Source organism: Corvus hawaiiensis, chromosome 3 (assembly GCF_020740725.1).
Source record: "Corvus hawaiiensis isolate bCorHaw1 chromosome 3, bCorHaw1.pri.cur, whole genome shotgun sequence".
In the NCBI taxonomy this organism is placed as follows: domain Eukaryota; kingdom Metazoa; phylum Chordata; class Aves; order Passeriformes; family Corvidae; genus Corvus; species Corvus hawaiiensis.
Genome location: NC_063215.1, coordinates 84760632 through 84788113, shown reverse-complemented (window position 1 = coordinate 84788113; position 27482 = coordinate 84760632). Strand labels below are relative to the sequence as shown.

The following is a 27482-nucleotide window of genomic DNA, read 5'->3' as shown; positions in this document are numbered from 1 at the left end:
ATAAGTGTGTTTTATATAGAAACCAAAGAAGGTTCTTCCAGTCTCTCAGTAAGATATGCCGTGCTGCCAGGGAAGCACTTTTGGTTGTTCTGACAAGCAATTGTGAGTGCTTTGAATTGCCAGAAATACTGTCTGAAGAGCAAAAGGATCATTTGCCATCTAAATCCAAAAGGGTTTATAATGCAATCCTTGTGTCACCTGAATGCGTTGATCCCACCTTGCAGTCACTGATATTAGGCTTTGCAAACTGGCCAGATCCCAGTGGGTATAATTTTCAGGCTGGCTAACTCACAGGGTTCGAGTGATGCCACTCAGGGGCTCAGAGCCAGCGGAGCAGAGGGGGCGGCATGCAATACACGGGAAGGGGTCTGAGTCAGGGCTCCTGAGAGCAAGGAGACCTGCCTCCTCTCTCCTTCCTGCTTCTGGAAACCACTCCTTGCAAGCCGGGTCTGCTCACTGACAGCCACCTACCCTGCAGTTAGGTCCTGTCCTTTCTCAGCTGAGACAGGAGGGACAGGTGGCCCATGCCGGAAGCAGTGGCTGCGGCACAGGAGCAAGGGAGGGTTCCTGGTCCAGAGCCCAGAGCTGCCATGTGACAAACAGGAGGCCAGGTATTAACAGGTGGGTGAGAAGACAGGGGCTGGCTGCCTGCTCAGGGAAGCGGCCGTTTTAAAACCAAGGCGGCAAGGATCACAGGGAGAGCATGCACGGTGGGGAGGGCATATTTTGAAGAGGAGGAGGAAGGAGCTGTTTTGGAATTGGGTGTAAAGCCATTTGTTTGGAGGGATGCCAGGGTAACAGTAGGTGCCCAGAACAAACGCGCGCAGCCATCCCAGCACTCAGAGCCTGCATGCTCGTCCTTCGCAGTACCTAAGTAGGTCAGCCCGTTTCTTCAACCTTTCCTCTTCCCTTTCTCACTTGCTCTCTTTGTGGGAGGTGGTGGTAGTGGTAGCAGAGGGGCTACACCCGTTTTCACTGATTTCCAACACTGTCTACGTGTGAACAAGAGAAGCGGAGAGAAGCTAAAGCTGCTTTCTTATTAACAGCTGGTGACAGTCCCTTTACACAGTGCGTGTCGCATTTCTTAGCCGAGGTAGAAAGGAATGAAAGAGGAAGACAGTTATTTAAAGTTTAACATTACAGATGAATTACAAGGATATTCTGAGGCTCACAATCCCCCTCAGCGATTCTGCGAGCCCCAAGGCTGGCCCTGCCACACCTTTGCAAGTGACTATTTTAAGCAAGTGTGCTCATCGGGTTTGGGAGGACAACTGCTCCAAGTAATTCTGGGATGCAGGTTTCGCACCACAGGATGCCAGCAGGATCCAGTGAAGGTTATGGACTGTCTAGCCTGAACTCCATCTGTGCCCTGAAGTTTCCTCTTGGCTGGGCACCGCTGAAGGACCAGAAGCAGCCAGTAGGAAGCAGTAGGCACAGGGGCTCTTGGGGAATTTAAGCCATCTGAACGTGGCACTCAGTTTTTTAAGACAGCGTTTTTTTAAGCGCTGTGAACATATTGCACCCAATTATAATTGCATTATGTACTCTGTGCCGTGCTATGAGTGCATGCCTCCTCCTAGCTATGGAGGGGCAAATCTGACATATATACAACAAGTGCCCTGTTTTCTCCTATGTAGCTTCTTCCAGCCTGTGTATCACGATAGTATTTGCATGCCTCCCAGTAGGGCACTGAACTGTGTGGCTAACATCTGCCACGTGTTGTTTGTTCTGTCCTCCTCTCCCAAGGAAGGAGGTGAGTGTAGTGGAGCATCTTGTTTTTGCAGCACATTTGTTTGGCTTTTGCTTTCCCTGCATGCAGAGCTATGTATACGCATTAGTAAAAGTAAGGGCACAGAAATGTGTCCTGCAATTGAAAATGCCTTTATTTTGGTAAGGGGAATAATGGCTGATTAAGTCAAATTAAAAAGGGAAGGGAGACTTGATTTTCCTTATTCTCAGCATACCCGGTTTGACAAATGGGTCTTAACCACAGATGACAGTATTAGCTTCAGCCTTTCAGATAAGGAAATCTTGGCTGCTATTCCCTCTGCCCATTTATCTATGATAAATTTAAAGACACATGTTCCCCCTTCCTGGACAAACATTCTTCTACTGTTTGGGGTTTTTTAATCTAACAGTAAAATTTCTTTATATATCTCTTTATATATGTCTTTCTTCCCTTCTCTGAATGGGCAGCCTTCTACATGATACCCTCTGTGGATCTTGCCAAACAGTAACACTGGCTCTGGACACAGCTCTATTTCATCGCAGTTTGGGTCTGCACCTGGTTTAGTGGCAGGGGCACTTCTGAAGCCTAGGAGCCTGGCCTATATATGCTTCTGTCTCTAGGGTTTTATTTTAAGTATTTTCACCTTTCTGGTGAAAGATTAATATTTTCACTCTATGCTGGATTTTATTAGTGATCCTTACTCGAGCAAATAACTAGTAGTCAAACAACAGTTCTTGTATTCTAGGGGGCACTGAAACATAGGACAGAGGGAAAATCTGTATTTTGCAAGAAACTGAAACACCTTCTTGAGCCCAGAGGTAAAGTCCTACTTTACCTCTGGGTTGTGTGTATCCATGTCGCTGTTAACACTAAGCTGATTTATACTTTTTCCATGTGTACTTTAAGATTACCTTATTTTAAAGGATCAGAGTGATAATTTCTTTTCTTTAAGTTCTAGTAAAATGCTCAGTTTCTTATAATCCTTACCACTGCCTTCCAGGGCACTCTGTCTCATCCTGCACTTGCTGGCTTGGTGTTACAACAAAAAGCAAACGCAGGTTCACGAAAGCATTATAGGAAGCAAATAATGCCTTTATCCCTGGAGATGTGCCAGCCCAGCAGTATCAAAGCTGAGCCTTCCCTGACCTCTGCTCACGGGGCTCTGAGGCGGTCAGGACCCAGGCTGCAGTGACGGGGCCGGGACTCGGAGTGCCCGGGGGACGTGTGCTGGCGAGGGCTGTGCCGCCTCCCGGGCACCCAGTACGGCACGTCGCGTTTCTGTGCCTTCAGCGCCCATTAAAAGACTGACTCCCTTGGCTTTGCATGAACATAAGACTGCCGTTTCCTCTCTGTGACTGATGTTTGAACGATGAAGTGATTTTTTAGCGGAGGAAAAGGGCAACAGTAACAGTGAATACACTGAACACCAGGACAGGGCAGTAGGAAGCCCACCCTGCAGTTCACCGGGGCTGATGGAAGAGTGGGCGCTGAGCCCGGTCCCAGACATGCTGCAGGGTGCGACATGGGCTCCTGCGCTAGCCCTGTGCCTCTGGGACAGCCCTTCCCGAGTGGACGCTCCTCTGGGCACAGCTGGGCACAGCTCCGGCCGAAACATTGCACAGGCTCTCGCTGGCTGCCCAGCCCAGCTCCTGGCCGAGGGCTGGAATCAGCACCGTCCTCCGAAGGGCTGGATGGTGTCCGCTCCTCGCCGCCTCGCCCACAAACAGTTGTTTGTCTTAAGTTGAGATTTTTTTTCCCTGGGGCTGCCACAGATTTTCCACCTCAGGGGCCAACCAACGGCCAGGGAGGGAGGCTCGTTAGTGGCCGTGAGGGCGGCCGTCCCTGCCAGTGCCAGGCCTGTCTGGTGAGGGAGGCGGGCGGCAGCTTCGCGTAAAATGCCAAACAACCGTCCTTGTTTTCCTTGGTTGCCAGGGTAGGAGTTGACATTGTCCCCAGCGGAGCACAAGGACTCCCCGTGACATGGCGGGGACAATGGGAAGGTATGTTTTCTTGACCCGCTGCAGGAAATCCTGTGCGTCTTGCCGGGGAACGCAGCATTTTCCTGCCCTGTCCGTGGCCAGGCTGTGGCGCCGGGGCCCCGCAGCCTGCTCGAACCTGCCGTGCTCTGCGCCTCTCCTGAATCCAGCAGAGCAGACCTGCTCCGGGTGCTGGCTGGGCAGGACAGACCCTCCCTCCGGGCCTGCAGGGGACACTGCGTGCTCCGTAGAGCCCCGAGCTTCGCAGCTCCTACCTGCGGCCATTCCTAGGGGCCATGCTGTACTTCCTGGCTGTAGCAGAGCCGACCGTTCCCAGTCGGCAGCACTGCTGCTGTTGATTAACTGATTTGGGTTGTTGTTTTTTCTTTAAAGAAACAATTCAGAAAGTGACGCATTGCTTCTGCCTGTGGACAGAGGGAACAGCTGAAACGTGGGAGACCAGACTACAGCTGTGTGACTACAGCTTGCTTTTTAATTTTTTTTCTTTTTTTTTTAAACAACACATACTTTAGTGAATAAAAACTACTGATTCCCTCTGCTGGTGTTTTGGACCTTATTTACTTCCCGTGGTGTTGGTTGTAGTCACCAGACTGTCCGTAAAAGAAGGAGTGAGACAACAGGAGAAGTCATAACCGCTTTACAACTGGGGGGTGTTTAAACCACAGCAGTCACCCTGCTTGGCTTGGCCTCCTTGCCACGCTCCACTCATGCATCCTTATGTTCTCCTCTCAGTCGTCACTTAGGGTCCTGTCCTGCAAAGCAGCCTAACTGCCACAGGTGATTGCATCTATCAGGGGGATGGTGACGTTGATAGGAAGTAAATATTCACTTGGATAAATTAGCATCAGAAGGGCTTCTGCAGCCATTTGGAAAACCCTCACATTCCAAGACCCATCAAACGTTTAGGGAATATGTGTGAAACAGGAAAAAATACAACAAAATAATTTTTTTTCTATATTGTGGCATGCACAGAGGCAATGCCATTAAGACTGGGTGACATCCATCACAGAAAGTGATTAGCCAAAACTCCAAATAATCCATTTACTGGCAAATCCAGTGTAGCATTCTCACATGTTTCTCTTTTTTGCCCAAATTCCTTGCCAGGTAGCTATGAACAGGGACATGCCCAAAAACTTGTTGCACCCTATGTGCAAAATTCATGCTATGAGAAGGCTTCATTTGTTAAGAGAATTCATCTGTAGAAGCTACTGGGGCTGGCTGGAAGTCTCCCTCTACCTTTTCTGGTTTTTTTTTTCCCCTTTGGAAGAGATGCGGGAAGAGCAACATCTCCTGGAGACATTTGTACTGGAATTGTGCTATTCTTTGCACTTCCAAAATAACCTCCCTTACAGAAATGCCTGCAATGGGTACGTGCAGGTGGAGCAAGAGGGACACCTCCTTGCCTACATGCTGTCTCCCGGCAGCAGTGCAACACAGCAGCTACCACAAGCATAATCTCAGCATTAATCTGTGGATCAGGGACACACACAGGCACAGGCTTTTCAAGAATGAGAGTGCATGTTAGTGGGACCTCATGTAAACAGCTCCACAAAAATGATGTGATACGTAATGTGCCAGTGGATCTCAACATGGGAAACTTTTACCGTGCCTCAGGTGGGGCTGGCTTCTGGTCCCAGGGTCAGAGAACAAGGAAATGTGTGCTGCCTTTCTGGACATCAGGCTGTAAACCTAGCAGGTAGAGAGTGAGAGAACACAGGAGTTGGGACTTTCCTCAAGCATTTCTACTGGTGTGGTGTACCAGAGAACACCTTTTGACATACCAATGTCTAATCATCTACTTCTCCAGCTGTTCTTCCTACTGAGTCTGCATCCATCCCTGTACCTGGAAGATAAAGCACCTCTGGGAAGAAGTGTTTGCACAAGGAACATACATGTACATTGGGGGAGAGTTAGAAATGCTGAGAGGTTTTGTTATCTGCCTTTTGGCCCCCATCTGGTGGTTCTTCCCCTCTCTGCATCTCCTCACTTGCTCTCATCCTCATCTGTGCTTTGTCTCCCTCCTCACTGTGTGCCTTTGTTCATAACTCCCTGCACTTGCTCTCCCCTTCTCAGCTTTTCTGCCTACTTCTGTAGTCCCATAGCCTCTTCCTAGTGCTTGGAAAATGAATATAAAAACTGCAATCTCGACAGGAAAAGAAAGCAAACAGTTGCAATAAGCAACTCTTCTTCTTGGGAGCAGTCTGACCAGTGAGTCATTCCCAGGGCTTTTGAAACAACAGGCTTCTCCTGCCTTTGCTGTTGCTGCCGTTGTGTTCCTCACAGCAGTGCTTACCAGCCAGTGGAGAATGGGGCCCCCTTATGCTTGGTGCTGCATAAATCATTTTCTTTAGCCTGGGGGAAAAAGAAAAAAAACCCAAAAACCTAAAGAAGATGAATGCATGATTCAAGGATTTACTGCTCAGATTGCTTTGGGGGTCTTTTATTCCTCAACCTTTCCTGTGTTTTTCTCCCAGGCTGCCTCTCCTGCTGGCCTAGCCCTTAACCCCATCCCATCACTCTCTCTTATGTCTGGCTGCCCCCATCTGATTTACCTTCCATTTCACTTTGTCCCCTCCTTTGTCCATGTGCATGCTTCTCCTGCTGTCACTTACTCCCTCTCCTGTGTGGCCAGATCCCCTGATTGCCTTCTCCATTCTGCAGTACTGGGTAGCTTTTCATCACCTTGCTGGTGGAATCAAGAGATGCAAAATATTCAGTGTGATGTAGACACTGAATGGTTAAAACTTGGCAAAGTTATAGAAAACTGAAAACAGGCTCTCATAGCAGAAAGTGTCAGGTACCACCAGCTCCAGCTAAATTAAATTCTGTCCCTGTAGTGTGTATGCACAGAGACATTTATATTCATATTTTTAACAGCCTTCTAAACTCTGCAGTTCACTGACAAACCCTTCATGAAGCTATCATTCCTTTTTTAACACCTGAACTTTAAAATGTCACATATAGCATTTAAAAGGACAGGCAAATAACCAAGGAAACATCCTAGCTTGCATTTTGCTTCCCCTCCTTATGGTTGATCTAAAGTCCATGGAAATCAATGGCACTCTTTCCATCTAGTTCAGCAGAGTTCGCAGTCGGTAGGTTGTTTCCTCCTAAAATTTCAGACGAAAAAGACCCCACAAAAATGTGGGGTTTTTGAGTTTCCTTTTACTCATGTATCTGGCAAGACTGATGTGCTGTCAAATGATCTTTTCAGTGCTAAATATACACCATTAACTACTAATAAAAAAAACCCCAGGCTTTAAACATTCAGCTCCTTTTTGGCATCTGTACAGAGCATTCCACTTGATCTCACAAGATGTATGGTTTGCACTAGGATTGCAGTCACAGTTTTCTTGTTAAAGCTGTCAACCGTTCCAGTGTCTATCTTTACAATGCAATTCAAACCTTAGTTAGGAAAATAGGCAGTTCTGCTTGAACTATGATATTAAGATCCTTTAGCAGTCCTTTTCTGTATCCATTTGCAGACTACAGCTCCTGTTAAAACTAGGTTGCAATGTGAAAACAAGGGAGGGAAGAGGCTGATCCCTTCTGTTTGAGACACTTCCTCTCAGTGGCAGAGATACTGTGGACATTAAATGCTTCCTTAAACATGCTATTTTTTGGAAAAAAACCCATTTTGTTAGAACCATTTACAAGGCAAAACTTCACTGTCTCATCTTGTTAAAGTTATAGAGGTAACTCCAGGACAGAACATTGTCTTTTGACTCTCTTAAAATCAGCAGAGAAATTCTCTTGAACATTAGATGATTTGCCATAGCATTGCATTGGTATCAGGCTGGACTCATTAGCAGATATTTGTTGATGGCATGGGAGAGGCGGAATCAAGCTGATAGTTGTTTTCTTGTGAAAACTGACCATCTTCTAAAGGTGAATGCCTAGAGCATTTTTGACAAGCCAGTACAAATGGTCAGTCAATATTGCATGAAGTAACTTAAATGTAATGATATAAAGCAAAGAGAGAATACAGGTATGGGATAAACATATGTCTTCTAATGCTTAGGCGCAATGGGGAGCCCCCTTATCTGCTTCCATAAGGCGCCTTATTGTGCTTAAGTAATGGGTATTAGAAGCCAAGCAGTATGTTACATCTCCTCCTACATGGTACATTCCCATACTGCCTAGATACATATGAATCCTGCATGTCACATGTCATTACATTTTCTGAGACTATATCTCCATCCATGCTAAAAATACACAGAAAGAAAGAGAGAGAGAACTTCAGTGTAAGCAACAGATACTTCTGCACAGGCCCTTGGCAATACCAGAGATTTACACATGTGTTTATTATTCATCATTGTTTGAGGAAGAGCATTTGTGAAGATAACCAGCCCTAGGGGTTTTCATAGCAAGCGCCTGCTAGGGGCTTACACCCATCCCTTTCCAAGCTGGATACACTCAAGAGAAGCCCCCTCCACCTGCCTTTTCATCTACATGGTGGCCTGATTTTTTTCTGAAGTGCTTAGTTACAGAGCCATTCCCGTAAAAATAACTCCAGAGCTATCCATAAATACTCTCACTCAGAAATTCCAAGCAGTGAACAAATCTGTGAAACTCGTGACCTGCTGATGTCCTGCTCCTCTGCTATCAGCATACAGGGACCGCAGAGCCCTGAGCCTGCTGCGGTGATGAGCCACCTTCCAGCAGCCTCTGCACTGCCACCTCTCGCCTCTCCCGTCACACAGAGAGGGTCCCCACTGCACAGCCACCCACCAGCAGCGTGGGGTGGCCTCCAGGAGTCCGCGTTGCGAGAGGGATGTTAGGCAGACCTCTTGGACCAGACTCCACTCCCCTCCCCCCAAAACCCGGGAAAATCGTTAGTGGCCTAAAACCTCGCTCTAGCGGCTTCATTGCTGGCACTCTGAACTTGGATTTGGTCTTCTATACAAGAGACAGGGGAGGAGCAGTGGTCCCCTGGTGACATGTGTCAGGCAGGAACATGGCACATGCTCGAAAGTACCCCCAGTGTCCCGGGCTTTTGCACTTCTGTGTGAACAGCCGAATGGGCAGACCCCTCCTGCTCGGCTGCAGCAGATGGAGTGGTGAGGCAGGCTGCGTGTCTGCAGGGCTGGGCAGCAGAGCTGTGCTCTCGAGCTCCAACTAATGAAGCTGATTTGATGAGCTGATTATTCTTGTGTATTAGTGCATCGCTGACATGGTGCTCCATGCTGTACCAGACACAGAAGGAAGGGTACAACATGGGCCCCCTACTGAGCTTTCCACCTAGGCAAACGGACCAGACGATCCAGAAAGACAGGGTTCTGGATGATGAGGAGGAGACGGAACCCCTCTTTGTAACAGAGCACTGCAGCTCTCTGAGCTGGAATATAGCAGCATTCCTAATTTAGATACTCCGGTTGAATTTTAAGTGGAAGTGAACAAAACATTTGAAAAGCTGTCCCTGTTCTCTCAGCAGGGAGATTTCGAGAATATTCTGGGTTTGGGAGAGAAATACTGGCACAAAAGCAGCCAGAGATTTCCCAGGTAGAGATGTGGTTCCTGGAAGCAAGCGCCGGCTTTCTAGATGTGATGAATGTAAACAAAGAGGGGTTGGTTATCAGTAGGTGATTCATGATGGGAGGGATAATGATGAATAGGTGTTATGACAACAACTGCTCTGCAGCTGTAGCTCTCTCCTCTGCCACAAACTGCCAAAAACTCACCAGCTTTCTCCTGGGACCTTCTATGACAGTAAACAAGGCTTGACAGTGTCCAACACAGAAGGTACATGACTGTTGACCTCCTCATGGCAGGGGAAATTGGCTAAACAGTGTTAGGTCTCTGGGTTTTTGCAGACAGCAAAACATCTCCCAGAAAACATTCTTCCTGGTTTACATAAGCCATTAATTATGTTAATAATGTTTCTACCTGTGCAGTTTCTCTAATTTTAGCCCAATATTCCTCCCTCAAAATACAGAAAATTATCCTCTGGGAACACAAGGATGGCTCTTTATGTATTTTTGTTCATTTCTACTCCAAAATGAACAGGAACAAGACCCAGCAGATTTTTTTCAGGCAGAGTGGCAGTTCTGCTCTTGCTGAATCATCTGTGACAATGATTAGGCAAGAACACAAGAATAAACACTTCTTGGCAGCCAGGCTTCAATCTCCCCTACAAAGTATCAAACCCACCATTTAAAAATCAGACACAGAGTTTGAAAAATGCTGCTCTAGGTGACTTGGTCTGTGTTTGGCACAATGAACAAGCTGTGCTGGACTCAGGGAAGCTCAGCACAGTCCAGAGGAGGGACCAGCTATACACTGGTGATCATGTGCTTCAACGGAGCGACCGTGTAGTCTCCACTACAGTATCTGAACACAGACAGAATAAACAGGAGAGATTTGCTAGAGAGTCCAGTGTGAGGCTGAATGCATACAGAGGTCTGCTGGAAAGCAAAACTGACATAATGATAGCGTTGCTCATAATATTTATGGTTTTGTATATATCTGAGTATCTTTTCCAGATTCCTTTGCTTCAAGTGCCTTATTCATGTGAGCCCCATGCTTCACCCAGTCTGGGAGGTTTCTGCCTGTCAGCTCCCCTGTCTGCTCTGTCATTCCTCACTACAACAGTCACCTATGAGAATAGGTGGAGAAACAAAAGGCCAGATGCACAGCTGCACAGATGAGTGAAGCACACTGCAACAAAGGAGAGCAACTCTCTTTGGACATAACTAACATGTGTGAACTTGCTTGACTCTTTGTAATCCCATTTCTTGTTGCCTGTTCTCACAGCTATGCTGAATTTAAACATACAGTGTTTTCCAACCACATGTCCTCTTCTTCATAAGGCCTATTTAATCTCTGTGTTGAGGTATTAAGAAGAATGGGCATTCAGGGAGCAGGGATGAAGGGGAAGGAGTAAGGGTTATGGCAGAGAACTTCAAGCCAAAGTTACTGACTTCCTTTCTCAGTTCTACCAAAAATTTTCCTGAGCACTGTTGGATATGCCACTTCACCAACACGTGCCTCAACTGGGAAATCTGTCAAATGATGAAAGCTGACAGCCCACACCACGAGGTCTTGCTGGGTGTCTCGATGCATATTTGAGAGTTTCTGAGATCCCACTTAGGCTAGCACCACAGAGAAGCTTTTAACTAACCAGGCTGAAAAGCAGAGGCTCTGAGATCTGGAAACATCAGTCTGAGGATTCATGCCTGGCAAAGAACGTCAGTGCTATTGCCAAGCCTCTTCTGCTGAACTTTCTGTAAGGTGACCCTTGTTTCTACACAACATCAAACATCCCATGAGGTGTGGAAAGATGACTGCTATTTACCTGCACTAGATTTCCACTGCAAACCAAAGTACTCACGAAACTAAAATTTCAGAGAAGTCATGGGGTAGTGCAAGGAGTGAGTTCAGGGACCAAGAGCAAGGGAAAATTCCAGTTTCCTGCAGTATTCTCAATCACTCCTACAGCCATTGTATATCCAGTGGCTTTTTAGCTGCACAGCTGTGTTGCAGTGAAAGGCTGAGTTTCCTACCCAGTATCTATAAACCAGAATTTCATTCATGGCAGAGAATTACTGTACACTGCCTTCCTACCTTGTGCATTGGAAAGCTGAGATAAGAATGAGGTGCCCAGACAGAAGACAATATTTGCTGTCCAGGGATTCCTCTGCTCCATAAGGGGATGAGATTGGGTTGGGCATGCAGTCACTCTTTATAACTCCATGGTGCAGGCCTTTCTGGCTCTCTTACTTCTAAAAGCAGAAGTCTGGATTACACAGACAGTCCTCTGCCTCAAGAGCTCTGCTGCCAGCCCTGAGCTGCTGGCCCAGCACAGAAGCTGTGCAGAGGAGTCACAGAGCCAGAGCACACGTGTCCTGCAGAGCCACGGTCACCACCTGCCTATGATATGATCCAGGAACTCTTGCTCCCCTCAGCTCCCACTATGTATTTTGTGATTATCCATCTCATGAAGATTTTGATAGGAAGCTTTCTGAGCCAGGGAAGTTGGCTGTCTGCTCCATATCTGTGCTTTTGTGACAGTGATGGACCCCGCTTTTCAAGATGGACACAAAGTGATAGATAGCTCCAGGAGACTCTCTTATCCAAGGTTTATTGAACTGTCTAATGAAATTGCTGCCCTCCAGTCTATCTGTCCATTGCCTTCGTGGGTTACCTAACGTGTGTCTCAGTGAGGTGTCTCAGGCCTCCTCCCAAAGCTCTGGTAAGATAAAAGCACACCTGAATGTGCAATGTTCTCCACAGTTGTTAATAAGCTGGGGATGCTGTGCCTTGTCTCCTTGTACCTTCAGCTGTGTATTTCTGTATAAAGCTGTGGATTACTCTTCCCCTCCTTCTTCCTCTCTAGCTCCTTTTCTTTTAATCCCTTCCTTCAGGGATGAATACATAAATACCCATTTTTTTAAGGGGTTATACAACACTTAGAACAACATCCACACATGCAGTGTTCCCTGGCCCATGCTGGAGACCTTTCAGTGCTCCAGCAGTCCCTTAATTCTGACCATCCAGAAGCACCAGCAGCTTGTTCTGAGTCAGCTTCCTCTACCATCATGCACATGCAAATTAAACATTTTTTTTCTGCACAGCCCATCGAGAATAACATGAGTGCTTATTTTCTGAGCCATGCTATAGCTGTCTTCTTGGTAAAGCATAGACAGTTAAAAAAACCCAATCATGCTCACTTTAAATGACTACTGAAGGAATGCCTAATGGATAAATTAGGCACATCTTGGCTGTGAAGATGGCACCTTTCAGCAACATCCCATAATGAAAGCTTTGGGAGTGATGACCTGATATGGTGGCATGCTAATGTGAACAGCTTCTCTCAGTTACACGTTTTATGACAGGATCTGAAGAGTGACGGATTAAGAATATATTAGTTATCAACTGTTTTTCAGATGAGTTTCTTAATACAATAAAATTTAAAGGCAGGCTGGTAGAGTGCTGTGTAATCTGCAGATATTTATGAAACAGTGAACAAACCTAAAAGGCTGCATTTCTTGAATGTGATTTGGTAATTTTCTAGCAGATTTACAAAACAGAAAAGATTTGCATTTGGATCATTGTTTTGAAGACTTGTTGCTTACCTAAATCTTGAGCCAAACTGTTTCTGGCATGGAAGCTGGGTGGGAGAAAATTCTCCTGCACCCTGTTTGCACCCCGTGTGCCCTGCACTGGAGATGAGGTGTTGGTGAGAGTTGCCAAGAAAATGAGTGGCAGCATTTGGGGATAGAGAGGCAGAAACCTACGCCAGGACACCTGGGAGGTGCTCTGATCCAGCACATGCACCTCCCTGGCAGGGTGAACAAACATATCAGGAACAGACTCATGCCTTGTCTTTCCCTCATCTTCTTCATTCCTCCAAAACCCAAGTTTTGTCTTACGTGCACAACCACGCCCTAGAAAAGTTTGCTCTGATACCCTAATTCTGAATGTTGGTTTTTTGTCTGGGAAAGGAGGGTAAACACAATGCAGCATGAAGGAGACTGCAGCATAAGTGGGGTAGAAGCTTGCGTAAGGAAGATGAATGCTGGAGAGCTGTCTAGGAAGGGGCCAGCGTAAATCCACAGAAAATTAAGCATATGCAAGGAGTAGCAGACAGTGACTATGGGAAAACCTGTCAGAACAAAGTAGCAGTCTTCCACTCTCTCCTACCTACAGACACAGCCAAACACACAAGAATGGGGTTGGGGGTTGTTCATAAATAGTCTGGCTGCTGTTTGTCAGAGGCAACAGTTGAAATGTCTGTGCACAATTGCTACTTTAGCATGTGCTAAAAATGACAATGGCGTCCAGTCGCAATGGCCCCGCTGAGAACTGTCGTTCCAAGTCACAGTCATAAAACTACTGGTGGGTGGTCTTCATCTCCGCTTGTCCTCATTATCATTTCATTGTGTTTTTGTGGCCCACTGCACCATGGCACTCCCTGCATTTTAAAGCATTTCATTGACAGGGCAGTTTGACATTCATATTTATATGTCCTTGTTGTATTGCAGTGGTTTCTTCTATTCTTGGGGTCCAAGCCTTTTGTGAAATGGTGCGAGGAAGATGTGTATTCAAATCTTGGACCAATGAATTGGGTATTGTCAGGAAATAACAGAAAGTATTGAGGATTTAAGCATCCTGGACCTTATCCTGCTTCTGTGGAACCTAACAGAAAGGTTTTTCTTGCTAGGGACTGAAAGCAGGGTTGTGGAAGAGGTCAGATGGGCGGCACGTACCTGGTTTGGGGTTCAAGAGCAAACTCCTGGGTTACAATGTTAACAGGAGGCAGTCTGCTCTCCCTTCTCCTCTGCCAGAAGTGAAGAACAAAGCTCCTATTGACTCCAAAATCAGAAAGTCCAAACCCTAATAATATCTCTTTTATTTCCTAATTCTTGTTTAATATGCAAGACAAAAGCTAAGCAAAGCCTATATGCAGTTCTGTGACTGGGCAAAGCTTGAGCTGTAAAAGCAAAATGTTTGCCAAACCTGTGAAAAACAAAAACAAGAGACAGCTTACACAGTAGAAAGGGAAAAAAGAAAACAACAAAAAACCCAAACAAACTAGTGAAACCTTAAGATTTATTTCAATTGTTTTACTTGTGCTCTTGGCTGGTGGCTCCTCTGCTTCAGGAACCAGGGCCAGAGCAGAGGATTTCTCCCCTGCCTCCCTCCCTCTCTCCCTCCCTCAGGCAGGATGGCCAGGGGCACAGCAGAGACCTGATGCATGCTGGGCTGCCTTGCCCTAGCTGGAAGGCAGAGTAAAGTGGGCAGGCATAGGAGGCACGTAGGGCTTCTGCCATTTTGCAGGGCCAACATGCACATGGCTGGCTTGCTGTGCAGCAAATACCCCCGTTCTGCATACATCGGGCTGCACTACACGGCTCTCCCGACTTTCCAAGCTTTGCTTGTTCCAGGCACATAAAGGAGCAGCTGCTGCTCATGTGTGCATGCGCTGTTGCCCAGTGAGGAGTTGAGGATGTTTCTTGGCAGATGGCAAGAGCCTTAAGTTTGCAGGTGAAATGCCGTGGAAGGGAAATGAATAAGATAGGCCCAACTATAAATGTAAGGCGAGGTTTACATACTGTATGGATGATTTCAAAGCACGGCAAAGCACAGCTTGCAAATCAAACTAAAGAAAGAATAAAATACCTGACATGGGTTTGCTGCAAATCTTCCCAAACAAAAAACTACCTGTGGACAAGAAATCAAGGAGATAGACCAATCTGCTCCAGAAGTTCCTTTTCCTGGAGCATAGTTTGTATACCTGACCACTTTCTCAAACCATTAGCAAGAATGCCAGAATTGTTAGAAGAGTCCTCTTAGCCCTACAGGATCATAATTTCCTTCGTTACCTAGAGAATAGGAGCATGCAAGAAAGCAGACATGCCTCAGTCCTGATCTGCAAGCTTTCAAAGCAGGATTCATCCCCTGTACTCATTCAGCCCTTGGCCTCAGCTACTGATGCCAAAAATGAGAGCAATGAGAGCCAAGTGGGATGACAGCTTTTGTACTGTGCTCTTTGGCCCACTAGAAACTGGACAGTGAGACAGCAATAAAGATGCCTTGCTCAACCACTGTGCCTGCATCCACAGCAATAACTGAATCCTCTACTTTCCTGCTTATGTAGCAAAGACCTGAGACGGGAGAGGTGACTCTGTGGAGCATCTCTGACATGCTCTAAACCAGGGTGGAGATGCCTGCCTGACCCTCCTCTGTGCGACAGCAGTCATGCCCAACAGAGCTAGCAACAGTAATACTATTGTTTAAATATTATTTGCCATGGTTGTAGCACTTCTGTTGGTGGATGATTGATGGACCAGCTGGAACTGCACTGAGCATATTCATTAAGGTTTTGGTATATTTTTACTTTTGGCTGTCGTGGTTTAGACTCATGATTTTCATCTTGTGCCTTATTTATGAGCTGTTTGGTTTGACAGTCTCCTATTTGCCACTCAGCCCTCATAGTATTGAGCTGATCACCTAAACCACATAGTACCTTGTCTGTTTCTCTCTGGATAGGTGAAACTTGTCAAAGAGAACAGTAAACAAGGAAATACCACAAACTCATAAACATTTGTGGGTTTCATGTGAATAAGGACATTACAAAGAGCAACCAACCACTCCAACAATAGTCAACGCTCACTTCGTTAAGGAAATATCCAGAAGACACAGCATGGAATGAGAATCCAAATGGCATTTAAGCAAATATTCACCAGTCCTGTTTTTCAGCACTTAACATGCTCTGTTTTTTGGACCCTCTGTCTTTGGTCATGTTGGAGTCTTTCTTGGAGATAATATTAGCTTGTATTTTTAATGCTAGTGTGTGATTTCCTTAAGAATTCTATTACTACTCATGCAAGAGAGGGGAGAGATTCCCATTAAGGAGACTAACTTATTATTTGGTTATTATTTTGATCTGCAATGTATGCTTTTAACAGCCTAAAATAGAAATTAACTTTAGACAAGGGCAAGACCTACATGTAAAAATGAAACCTGACATTTGAAACTTATTAAGCACTTTAATTTAAAAGGCAAGTAATTTCATTAAATGCAGGTAGCTTCCTCCCATACTTTGAACTGCACAGATGCTTAAGCCTTCCACCAGACTGGGAGCATCACTCATTTTAAAGGTGAATCGCTTCCCTTCCCCAAATAACTTGCAAAAGAGAATCTGTAACAATTTTGTTGTTAACTTTTTTACATTCTGCCTTGATCCATTTAAGAAAGACTGCAAGAACATAAGATTGTAAAAGATTGTTACAAAGGATTGTGAAAAGATGAATCTTGCAAGAGACTTCACAAGACTGCTGTAAATCATGTACAGAGACTGTCCATAGACTGCAGGGTAATATGGAAAGGAAAGAATCCTTTTTCCTAAGTACAGAAAAGAGAGGTTTAAAAACGGAATCAAGGGACACCAGAAACACTGCTGCCTTGAATGTTGTGTTATGTTTAGCTGGATTTCATGTAACACTGCGTGTCACTGACATGACTCCTTCAGCATATATTCATAGGCATAAAATTTTGTGCACTGGTATTTTACATTGCGAATAGCAAAGAGAAAAATAGAAATACCCTTTTGAAAAAGTGTTACTGGGTTTTTTACTTGAATTTTGTCATTATCAGTACTGGAACTTCTGCCTGTGGGTCCTGTTGTAATTAGGAGAGGTTTTGCTGTGCATTGTCCCCAGTGCCTGGCTGGCTGCTCAGAGCTTGCTTAGAAGCACTCAGCAGGGAAACAGGGTCATGTTGGGAATCAGCACGGACAGCTGTGACCCAGCATTGCCCAGTATCTGGCATTATCGAGAGGGCCCAGTCGTAGGGAGGGGAAATGCCCTGTTCCCCAGGCACTGTCACCTGTATTACCATATGCACACTCTGATAGGGTGCCAACAAGCTCCCCTGATCCCTCCAACCCCATCCCAACCACTTCTCTGGGATGCTGGTCCCTGCAAATCCCCTGACTGAGCAGAATTGTTGCTTCCCGAGAGAATGAAGCAGCCTCAAATGCATCCATCCCAAGATGACTGAAAGCAGCCATCCCTGGTCTGACTGTGCATGTGGAGGTACAGGCACTGAAGTCCAGGGTCCCAGAAGGTTCTTTCCAAAATGCTAGGAGTCACATTGTGTTTTGAAGGCTTAATTTGGTAATTGGGCAGATCCCCCTGGCCATCTGTGCTGAGTGGTATCTGCACGCCCTGGCTGGGCAGAGGTACTTGGCTCCCCCCTGACAACAGCCTGACACCTCCGATTAGGGAGTACAGCCTCCCCACACCCTGCTTTCCCCCCATACTCTCCAGGAGAGGCAGCTCTTGCCAGGAGAGTGTTTGGGTGCCCAAATCCAGGCCAAAGGGTGGCCAGACGGGGTCATGGCAGGAGCTGATAGCAAATACAGGAAGCAGATACATCACTTCCCTACTGCACCCTCCCAGGCTTTGGGGGTCTGTGGGTCAGCGAGGCAGGAGGGCTGTGTTCACAACCACAGCTTCCTTGATGTCCACCAAGTCTCTTATTTCAAGGCTTTTCTTCCAGGCCTAGGCACTGTTCTTGTAAGCATCTCCAAAACTGCATTGAACCTCAGCACCCAGAAACAGCAAGAAGTGGGGGTTTTTTTCCATACAGAGGTTTTTGGACATACGCTTGATGTTAGACTGTTTTGTCTTCAAAATTATTCCCCTGGAAGGAAGGGGAAGTGAGTGTGGGAATGCTTAGGTGGTCTGAAAAAAACCTTCAGTGTTGTTTTGATACAAGTGGCCGCATTGCATTTCATTCTGGGAGGAATATTCATGGCTAAGCTCTAAGCCTCTGATTTATAATGGAAATACTGATAGATCCAGATCCATTTGCAGATGCTATTATAATGTTTCATCCTGGGGGGGGGGGGGGGGAAGGGAAACGGCCTCCTTCCCTTTTCATTTTAAATATCGGTACACTCTGATATTGGTTTCATGAAGCATTTGGATGGGTCCTTATTCACAAATGAATAAAAATGAGTAAAGTCCTCAGAATCAAAGGTAAGCCAAAACTGGCACCCATAAGCACAAGGCAACCCAGAGAGCCCATCTGCAGCCAAACCATGCAGCAGACCCAGACACAGCTTAAAGGCTGGCAACAAGACCGCCTGCAGAATCTGCCAAGGAGCCAGATGCTGTTGCTTCCCAAGCTTGGCATGAGGGTTCCTGATTGCCATCCAACAAAGAGGAAAAAGAGGAATGATATAATGTGGTGGGATAAAACACATCCCACCTCAACCTTCTTTATTGCTCATTGAAAAAAAATCGTGGAAGATACTACTGGAAATGTATCATTGTTTTCAGAAATACATACATTAGCCACAACAATGGCCTTGCCAAATGGGAAAAGTAGGAGCTATTTAAATGTATGTGCCATTTAAAAAAAAAATTAAATCTTCATATGCTGTTTTGGGTATGGATGTCTTTGTGTCTTTTGTTAACTGTTACAGTGATAACCACTAAAATGAATACAAGTGTGGCAAAAAGCTTCCAGTTTTTTACAGTAATATTCCAAAATCCCCTGTCTCAGCACAGCTGTCTAGATCAGATAGACCACAGTGATGGCTACTGAATGTAAAGAAGCCAGGTTTGTAAAATGAGGTGCAGAGAAATAATAAAGGAAACTGTAAATAAAGATATGTGACGAGAAAGACATTATGAAAGAAAAAAATATATCAAGGCATTATACTGATAAGGACTCTGCTTTTTCTTTAGTTGCACAAGTCTGTTGATGTAACGATTTCATTGGCATGCACCTGAGGAAAACTGGAGTGGATTTGGCCCAGGCAATATAAAAAGAAGTCATGAGTTGTGCGGCTGTGCACCTGAGGATATATAAGCCCATGAGAGCACCACCAAGAATTCCAGTGGAGAGGAGGATGAAAAATAAACAAGAAAATATATGTAAAATAATAGGCTGCAGGTAGGCAAAGAAATAGGAAGCAGTAAGAAAGTGATGTAAAGGAAGAAATAGCAAAATACTCATAGTTACCTGAACAATAACAGCTGTTATCATTACTCTTATCATCCTCATCAAATCATATTTTGGAAAATAGCAGGTGCTTCCACAAATGATGTTTCAGGGCAGCTCAAACATATTTACAAATTCAAGTCATTTTTGCCAGAGATTTCCAGCTGAAAGAAATGCATCAGAACATGGCAGACAAACTAGTCCCATAATTTTCATTGTTAGCTGGTTTAGCATAGTCAAAAGATTAAGGCACCTGTTACAAAAGGGGGGGCTTCCTACAAGATCAAGGGATCCCTTCATTCAATAGCACAGTGGTTAGAGCAGTCACTGAGGACAAGGAGACTCCGTTTCAAGGAAACCTGTAGGGTTTCACACTTTCAGCATCAGGGTGTTGTCTGAACAGGGCTGTGATGTGGCTTCAGATCTTTTCTGGGCACAGGAAAATATTGGATATTAAACATTAATCCTCCACATTAACAAAACTGCTCTGGCTGCTGTGATACTGGCTCGCTTCTCTCCCATTCTGTCTTCCCAGCTTTTACATCCCTTACTTTTCATTAATACTTTTTATTGAAATTCTTTTATTGTAATTGTTTTAGCTTAGGAAGATGTGTCATTTTCTTTATCTGGATCATATCACTTTTATATTTCCTTTTTTAATTCTTGTCTGTTTTGGTTCAGTCTTACTAATTTTAATTTTTTGTCAAATCCAACTATTCATACTTTCAATAAACACATTCAATAACCCCATTACATGCACAATCCTTACAACATTTTCAACAGGCTAAGTTAAAAACACTTGGTGAAGTATGAGGCATGGAAATATGTTTACTTTAAAGAAAGAATTTAAGATAGTGAGAAATACATTGTAAAGTGTTACATACTAAAGGATATAAGGTTATTCTTGGTGCATCTCTCTAAGTTCCAAATACATGTTTATATTTACAGAGTATTATACATGATAAATTTATTGTATGTGTAGAATCACAGATGTTAAAAATTTCAGTGACACCCATTTTTATACACTGGGAACTGAAGAAATGTGCTACCATGACAAGGTGCATCTCAAATGGTTTCTCTCATCTTTGCATGCCACTGGGAGATGTTTCCTTTTCTCGAGCTAGATACTTAAGACTAGTAATAAGGAAGGCTTTGGTTTGCAAGGCTGCTATGTGTGTTTTATATCTGTGTATGTGGCCTAAAAAGTATTACGATACATTTGTTTCTTGCTGAGTATAACTCTCTTCTTAGACGACAGCATTGCCTACTGAAGCAGTATCATATTCATGGTATCATATTATAGAACGAATTACAGCATTACAGAAAACACAGGCACTAATGAGTACTGAAGACTGAGATTTTCTATTATAAAATCTTCCTTTGTTATATTCCGACTTGGCGGAACATTCACCATTTGAGGTAAAATTTTCCATGATGCTTGGCTGTCTCAGGCTGATAATTACAGTGCTTGTTTTGCTAAGTTTTACTAAAAAAAAAAAAAAAAAGCTCCTTCCTTAAATAGGGCCCTGTTCTCCTGTGAAATGAGTTCTTACATTAATTGACTGGCTTAGGACTTCTTTGATGGAAGAAATAGGAAAAAATGTCAGTTCTCTGAGATTTGATACCAACATGGTGTATCAGCAAAATGCCACAAGTCTGACCACGTTACGGCTTTGAAGAAACCAGGCTGGTCTTGTCCAGCAGAGATGGAGTGGCAGCAAGCACCAAAATCCTGTGGGCAGACCTCTCTCTGGAATGGTGCGCCTACCTCCCACTCTCTCACCTTTACTGCCCCTGGGTGCTGCTGCTGCCTGCAACACCTCCCCTACCTAGTTTGGAGAGTGTGACTCGCCTCCCGAGGCTCCAGCACTACACTGAAATGATAAGAAATTATCTTTCTGAGGGTGCTGCAGATGCATGGTCAAACGTAGCCTTCGCGCCCAGATCCCTCGTGCTCCTCCAGCTGCCCCGACCACGGCACGGGGCTGTTGTGCCCAGGGGCTCAAGGAACACCCTGCCCGACTCCTGCAGCCGGGAAGAAGTTGCAGTGGGGGTCGTGCAGGCTGTGGAGCCGGTCCTCAGCCCTCCCTGAGACAGTCTCCTGCTTCGGCACAGCGAGTGTGCCGGGTGCCGGCGCTGGTCCCTCCGCCGAGGCCTTCTTGGCCATTGGGGTGTCTCCAGCCGGTGGAGCACCTGGAGAGCTGGCGGCCGGCGGCAGCAGCTGTGGCAGAGCGGGGCTGGCGAGCCAGCAGGCCGGGCAGCGAGCGGCGGGGGGCACCCGAGGGGCCCCGGCCCCGCGAGCAGAGGGGAGAGCAGGCTCCGAGTTATTAACAGCTTCCCTGGAAGCCGAGCCGGGGCCGCGGCCAGGGCAGGCAGCCAGACAGCCCAGCATCCCGGGAGGCTTCCTCGGCTGTCTTCGCCCACCTCTTTTGCTCCATCCAGTGGTGACGAGCCATCTTGGAGCCTCCGGGCTTTGAGAATGAAGCCGAGGGGCACAGGGCGCCTCAGCCGCCCTGCCTGAGTTTCCTGCAGCCCTCAGAGCAGATGCCCCAGCTCCTCCCTGGGTACCAGGGTGCCGGGAGCGCACACAGCCCAGCTGTGCAGCTGTCACTCGCACGAAGAACGGCGGCCTTAGGGCTCCAGCACTGCTCTGGCTGCAGGGCAACATCACCGCCTTATAGACCCGGCTTTTCGTCTGACCAGCTGCCTGTCCAAGTCCTCTCTGGGGTGGGGGTGCTGAGGAAGGGGCGGCTGATTTCTCTGTAATTTCTGGGGTGAGGCAGAGCAACAGCAGCCGAGGGCAGGAGGGGCCCCTTCACTTCAGTCTGAGCCCAGCGGGGAGTGTTGGCTGCTGGAGTGATCCTAGGCCCAAGGTTTCCAGCTGCGTCCAAGGTGAAAGCAGCCTGCAAGGCCCCTCGAATACAGCCAGAGCAGCTTGTCAGGTGCTTAAGGTGCTCATCACTAAGGGCGGCATTTGGCCTCCCATCATCTGTTTGGAATGTTCTTCTTTTTTTTTTTTTCCTTTCTTCTCTTCTCTCTCTCTTTTTTTTTTTTTTTTTTTGTGTGTGTGTCTTTGACATTCATGCCTCTTTTACCAACCAGTAAACCTGTAGTCTCACAATAATCTACATGTTGCCTAAAAGAAATGCACATTGTCTTAGAGCAGGAACACAGCAGTAAAGAGTGAGAACCTTCATCATCCCCCCTCCCCATTCTGTCCTCTTACCCAGGGGTGTTTTGATGCCACAGGATAAAAATAAATAAAAGCAAGTACTTCCACTTCCTTGGAGCAGAGCTGATATGGCAGTAGCTCACTGGATGAGAGCAGCTCAGACCTGAAACGCTTTCTTCTCTGTTGGGATCACAGCTTGAGCGTAGGCTTGTTGTGTCGGAATGGGCCTACTGTACCCAAACATCTGAGCTTTCTCCAGCTCCTAGAGGAACATTTTATACTCATTATACATGCAGCAGAATTTCAAAATATGTCCCTGGGACCAGAATGCAGGAGGAGGACATTAAAGGTTAGGAGGTAGTAGGGGAAAAGCAAAAGGAATGAGTAATCCAGAGTTGCCTGATAACCCTTCAAGTCTTAGCCAGAATTAACCGTATCGAGACGTTGTGAAAAGGGGAGATATGCTACTTGACATATTGCTAACAAAGAGGGGTTTTCATTGCTTTAGGTACCTTCTAGAAGTAAAAAGCAAAGGATCAGCTCCACATCCCAGGTTTCAAAATGTTATGATCTAAGCACAGGATTCATCACTGCCACCACTAAGAGATCATACATCCTGGAGTGTCATGAGCCATCCATGATTTGTGTCATTGCAGAGGATGATAAATCACTGCTAAAGACATAACAAGCAGCATCATCGCTGCAACACAATAGATCATGATGCATCAAGATCTTTGCTAAAATATTATTTACAGTTAGCAGGGGCTTGGAATGGCAAAGCAGAAGCCGATATTAATCTTCCCTGCATTGTGCCTTTGTGCACACTAAGGGCCCTCCCTGCCCTGGGAAAAATGGGATCTGTAACACTCACTGATGCAATAGCCACTGATTGCATACACTGGGGCTGAGAGGGATTTTATATATAATCGTATATATATGTATATTTATGGAGAAAAGGAGTGACAGCAAGAGCAAGTGAAGTCCCATTCTTCAAAGCTTACGCTGTTCAGAACCCATCTGTAATTGCAGACATGTAAAGGTCTCTGTTCCTTGTAGTAACCTTGGGGAGAGAATTTAGTCATAAAGCTTGAGGAGACAAGCAACTTACTTGTTTTCAAAAAAGCTCCAAAGGTCTGGAAAAGTCTTAGGAGTTCTTCTAGCTCTCACCCTATTCAGCACATGCAAAGACTTAAACAAATTAAGCTTTACTCCCCAAACTATGTTGGGAATCACTTTAAGGGAGGTGCTAAATTTAAAAAAAAAACACTGCTGGCACAATTAATGTTTTGGAGGGTTTGCCTTAAAAATAAAATTATTCAAAAATGTCATGCCCCGCCAAAACCCAAAAAACCCCCAAACCCAGACAATTCAAACTTCTGAAAACTACTACCAGCTATTTTTATAGGAGACTCTCTGGAAACAGACAGACTCTCACTCTGTCAATCCAGTCAAGTGCTTCTGAGGCTCTGGGGACTGTGAGTTACTTCTTTTTCTTATGCAGGACATTGCTGATTTAGGTCACATCAACAGGACTAACAGTTCCATTTAAAGAAATGCTGAGATGGATAGAAAGTTGGGCTTTTTTTAAAAAAAATACTTCCTGCTGAAAGGAAATCTGCATTTCCAAGCTGTTGATGACCTTTTTAACAACAACAAAAAAATCTGTACTGCTTTACAAGAGTCTGCCCAACTCCAACCTTACCCTGTCAGTGGAGGAATATTATCCTCCTTCTGCCATCCTAAAGACAAAAGACACAAGTAAAGTGCCTTTCAGTTTTATATCAGTTACTCATCCTGTGTTTGCTTCATGATGTGAAGCTGAACCCTCCCACAGACTTTAATTGAGTTAAATCATTGCCAGAACCTTTTAGGCTCCCTCTCGCGCACCCTTCAGTGTGTGCATCTCTGATGAGGCATGTGAGCAGAGACGCGCTCCCAGGACATCTGGGCAGCAAGCCACCTACCTGTGGGCTCTAAATATTTCCATGAACTATATTTCACTTGAACATTTCTTTCCTGTTTAGACATTCGTCAAAGTTGGGGAGGGGAATAGGGAGGAGCCATGAGCAATTTACTGGAATATATACAGGCATTCCCCAGATTTCCCATCCTCCTCCTTAATTGGATATTATCCCTCATTAATGACTCTGTGAGAGCCTGTAGAGTACTAATTGTCTGCAGTTCCTCTCTCTGTCCCTCCCCTCTCCCCTCACAGAGATTACTCTTTTGTTCAAGTTCATGAAGTTTAATTTCTGTTCCTCTCACTGAGATGGGCAGCACATCCAACCTTTGTTCCACCAGAGCCCTCAGAACCTGGTGTCACCTCCCTGGGATGTTGTCTTAGGCTAAGGGGAAAACCCAAAACCTCCTCCTGCTTCATTATTGGTCACCAAAGCCCAGCTATGCCAGTGCCCTCATTGTAGTCCAGACCTGTTGCCTCCTTGCACACCCACCATGTTCCTGTTTCACATCTTGGGCAGGTCCAAACCCAGAAGGAGAGTCAGAAGTTACCTGGGCCTTTCAAAAAAAGCAGAGGCTGGGTGAACATTTGCAGCATGTCACCTCCATTTGTCTTTTGAGGAGCTTGTGTTCTTTCAAAGTGAAACAGCTAATCCCAGAAGAACAAACAAACAAACAAACAAACCTTAATTTAAGTGCCTATTAATCAAGGACTGATGTGAAAAACAAATGGTTTTGAATGGCTGAATTATTTTGCATTAATGGCTGCCTTGGTAAGCTTTTGGCTGGTTTTTTGGCATTTTTCTGACCAGTATCTTGCTAGGATATTTTAGGTCCATATATTTAAAGGATGAAATCCAATAAGCCTTCCACTGGCACTAACAAATCCCCTGACATGATTTTGGGTGTGATAGCCTGTTTTGACTTACAGTCTACTTGGTCAGGGCCAGGGAGCGTTCCTGCCATTGTCCCCCTCGTTGCTCTGGAGATGCTGGTCCCTGAGGCTCGTCCTTGTTAGTCTACAACGCTGCCGGGAGCCATCAGGCTGTGACCCCAGAGCCTGCAGGAGCCCCGCCAGGTCCAGCCGTTCCCGCAGCCCTGTCCTGGCACTGCAGGCACTCAGGGAAGTGGGTGTCCTTTCTCTTAGACCTTATCTGGGATTTGTGCCATGCCTGTGAAGCACAGCCCTCCTGTCCCAGTTGCTTTTGTGACAGGAATACTGAAGCCAAAGCCTAGGCTGTGTGGGGAGGCAGGGGGAGTTTTGCTTGTGTTTTCAGCAGAATTAAAGTGTCACTGCCTGCTTTCTGCTATCCTGGGCACCTGCTAGCAGGAATCACAGAGCCACTGGCTGTGCTTACTTTTTCCCCTCTCCTGTAATTCTCCTGCTGCTACAGCCACAGGCTGACTTGCTACTGCCTGCAGCCAGCACGGAGTGATACAGACCTTGGCAGTATGCAGGGAACACGACTGTGTCTTTTAACCACTGCTACCCAGGGAAGCCTCAGTTTCCAACAAGCATCAGATGACTTGAAGGCAATTCTTCAAGGAGACCTTCTATTACAGGGAATCACAACTTGAAAAAAGAGCAAACCTTTTAAAAAAACCAAAACCACTGAATTGTTTGCTACCTTTCTGCTAGCAAAACCAAACAGGTGAAGATGATGGTAAGCTATTTGTCCCAGGAGCTACAGGCTCTCCAGGCACTAAGTCAGCCTGAAGTGGTTCAGTGTCCAGGTCATCCCAGGACACTGACAAGATGATGGCAAATGATCTGGCCTCATGTTTCAGGCTGGTCTGTCTGTCAGGGAGGTCCTGCCGGTGCCTCGTGGCTATCCATCCGTTCCACCTCAGCCAAGGTCAGCCCTGCCCAGGCTGCAGGCACACCTGCCACTTGGTCCCTGGTTTCCAGCCCCAGCATGGCTCCTGTCCCAGCTGCCAGGTCTGTGCTCCATGCCTAGTGCTGTACAGGTCTCATGAGTCTTCCTCCTCGCCTTCCAGCCCCTGGCCACAGAGTAACACCACAACCAGAGCACTTGCAGCTGCTTGGGCTTCATCCCATGCTTCCTGGGATCTGTCTGCTCCCCAAATCCTCATTCTTAGGACAGCGACATCTGGGCTGACCATTCTGCTTTTGCCTGATTCAAATGTGGAGAGAGCTTATTTTTCTGCAGATGACAGACGGAACGGCAGACCTTCCTCTCACACATACCAGCACTGCCTCAGTTCCAGCGGTTCGGGACACCTGGAGCAGGAGCATTAGTGTTCCTCACACTCATCCTGAGAAATATAGGACAACAGAGACTACATGGTGGTTAGAAATGCTGCTATAAGGTCTGACCCATTTTTGTCCTCCGAAAGCAATCTAACATCTGCTCTCAGTATTTCTGTGTGCCATTTCAGAAATATCTTAGGAAGAGCACTGCTAATTCATGCCCTGCCTACTTTCTAATTGTATTATTTCAGTCTCTAGTTTATATATGCTTGGGGATGGATCTTTATATAAACTAAAACTTCCACTGAATATTATCTTGGGCATAAATTCAGTAGCAAAATGGACTTGCACCTGGCACTTAAATCTCAGCTCCGTCCATCTGTCCTGCAGATCCTGCTGCAGCTAAGTGGGAAAAAATCTTTGTTGCTCTGTGCTGAGGTAGTTTTTTGGAGGCTCTTGGAGGTGGTGAGGAGAAAAGGCTTGGAAAAACATCTCCCACTGCTCCTCAACCAGTGCAGGCAGCAGGCAAACCAGACCCATGGGCTCAGTGGGGCAAGGGAAGGAGAAGCAATGGAGATGCCAAACGTTGCTTCAGTGTCAAGACCTGGAACTGATGAACAGAAATCCATGTGGTTAGCCACCACGGGAGCCTCTTCAGCAGTGCACAGTCAAGAGGCAGAGGGTCTTGACTCCATGTGTCAGGGGGTCTTTCAAGCACTGGAAGAAGACAACAAAATCCCTGTATATCCTCTGTGCCAACATGAGGTCTGGGAGGCCTGATGGCTCTCAGAGGCCACTGCTAAAACTCTTCTTTTGTTTCTGAGTGAGACGTTTTTGCTCTGCAGATATTAGCTGCCAATAAATATTCCTCTAATTGGAGAGTCATCAAAAATGCTGGCTCCGCTTATTTTAGAGTCCATCTTTGACCTTTACCACTGTGAAATACTTCTACTGATA

General features: G+C 46.0%; 1 long non-coding RNA gene across 1 annotated transcript; it reads left to right on the top strand.

Moving 5' to 3' along the window:
• Positions 1-1159: 1159 nt before the first annotated feature.
• On the top strand, positions 1160-4264 carry LOC125323434. Its single transcript, XR_007202519.1, has 2 exons — positions 1160-3729; positions 4099-4264. It is a non-coding gene; the product is annotated as an uncharacterized LOC125323434 (long non-coding RNA).
• The last annotated feature ends 23218 nt before the right edge of the window (positions 4265-27482 follow it).